At 39.9% G+C, this 2,303-nt stretch overlaps 1 pseudogene; it reads right to left on the reverse strand.

The window, feature by feature from the left end:
• Window positions 1–819: 819 nt before the first annotated feature.
• LOC137981564 (uncharacterized) overlaps window positions 820–2,303 on the reverse strand; it is a 2,027-nt pseudogene continuing 543 nt past the window's right edge.

Consider the following 2,303-nt stretch of genomic DNA (forward strand, 5'->3'; position numbering starts at 1 on the left):
ACTTGCATGGCGTCTGGCGTAGCGGGATTGTGAGGTTGAATCAATGCCTCAAGGGCTTTCACGCTTTTATCAAGGCATCTTGCAGCTCGACAAAAAAAGTCACAGAACATTTTGCCACTGATGGGAGAAACGAGTAGCTCAAACTTGGTAGAAGAAGTTTTTTCTATGGACAAATCGTTTGATTTTTTTTTACGGATGCGTGTTTCAAAGTGGATTCTTATTTTCAAGTGGTAGAAACCTCAAAAGCACAGGTGAATTAAATAAATTAGGGCTTAACATTTTTAAAGTCGTTGTTGCTTTTGTTCAGGAACTCGAATTTTTCCCTCGATTGGATATAAAAAGCAATCATCCGTACTCGTTTTGGACGTAAACAAGTAGTTGACTTCTTGTCTGTTTGTTTACTTTGCTTGCGAGCGAACGAGTGTTTTCACTCGGCTTGGCTGATTGTTTTTCGAGATGCATCAACAACGTTAAGCAACGGTTCCCCTTAAAATTAAGGATTAATATCACTTGTATTTTCAGAAGTTGCTGAAATTTCAGCAACTTCTAAAAACACGCTTGATGTTAATCCTTTATTTTACTCGGCCCCATGCGATCACCTATACTATTATCAATGCAAGATCACAAACTGACGTGACACTTAGCCTATCTTAACTAGTTTTTTTTGCTAACATGTGTAAGATGGAAGCATTTTAAAAGGTAACTAATGAGAACAAATGTGCAGTTATTGAACTTAGCAACGCTATCACTGAAAAACAACGTTGCACTACAACAGCTGTTATCCTTTAAGTGAGTCCTGTAATGCATACACCACGAACTTCATTTGCGAAGAGAATCTTTATACACGGTGATTTCAATATAATTTATGGTGTACCTCTCAGGTACTTTTGAAGCGATACAACTCAAACCACAGGCCTTGACTTAGCTTCAGCCTGTCAGAGTATTGCGCAACCATCTTATGACCATCATCTAGAGCACAATATATAAGGGGAGCCAAAGGACTCGCTTGTCTTGAATGCCATCTCAAACTGATCAGGATTGTTTGTTGACACGGACCTAACTGTTGAAGCAACTTCTTCATTTGGGTTGACTAACTTGTTCTTTACATACTCGCCTTCTACTCTCCTGTAAGGCCCATATGTGTTGTAGTCGTGGTTTGGATCAAGAAGCTGGATCCCGTGGGCTTTGTCTAAATCGGAGATCATGTAGTACATTGGGTCAAGATGCTGCTGTGGCTCGGGAAAGACCACTCCCACCTTCATCTGCACCGTGATATCTTCATCGTCGACCAACGATCCTTTGAGGATGAGAAGGATTCAGAAGATGTTTTCCCAGTCAGAGGATTCTTGTTTGATGATCAAGTTAAGATCATTTGATGCCCCTTCGTCCAAAGCACCAGAGTTCCATTCCACTGGAACCAGTTTGAACCAGTTTGAAGCATAAGACGATGGAACAGCAAACTTGAGCGCCATGCTGGTCGTTTTTGCCGTTCAGGTTTGACTACACCAAGCCAAGCCGTAGTTAATCTTGCTACACCAAATCGAACAGCGAGCTCCACCTCGTGAGACTGAGATTTTATATGTTTAGATCAAATTATAGTTTGTGGGAATAGCCAACTTCAATTTTTTTTTGTTGACTTAGTTCTTCGTAAGCGCAAAAAGCAGACCTCATGGTCAATAGAATCGACACTGGACTTGTCCTGGTTTCTGATGCAATTTGTATCAAGGAAGCTGCTTTCAATGTTGGAGCTTCCAATGCATTGAAACTCTCATTTCTCTAGAATTGTTCTGTTTCAAGTTGGCTTGTCAAATTGTCTTCACTAGAGTCACGCAGTTAAGAGCGTGTTGTTTTGGCCAATTCCATTTACAGTTCTATTTGTAGGTGTAAACCGAAAACCAAGATTGACGTTAAGTGGTTCATTCTATACACACGCAAATTCCCGCAAGTAGTGTGTCGTTTTGAGTGACTGGCGTAGTAAACTTGAAGGGCAGCTTGTTTCTTTTATACCTCAGTAGCCCATAAACTTAATAAAGAATCTGCATATGAAAGATTAATTACTTGTTTGTTTGCTGTTTGGTTTTTCTTTTGGCAACTCGAAGCCTTGACCGTTCAAAATTGACAAGTATAGGTCTACATTGTATGCGTTTGCTTCTGTTTAGAGTGTTCAAAAAGAAAGAGAGATTTACCAATTTCAACAGCCATACTTATCCAAAGCAATTCAAGACGTGAAAAGAAATTGTGCAAATGTAAATGGAGGAAGTACCTCAAGTGAAAACACTTGCTTCTAACACTGACTGCAATAT

This window comes from Montipora foliosa, chromosome 13 (genome assembly GCF_036669935.1).
Source record: "Montipora foliosa isolate CH-2021 chromosome 13, ASM3666993v2, whole genome shotgun sequence".
In the NCBI taxonomy this organism is placed as follows: Eukaryota; Metazoa; Cnidaria; class Anthozoa; order Scleractinia; family Acroporidae; genus Montipora; species Montipora foliosa.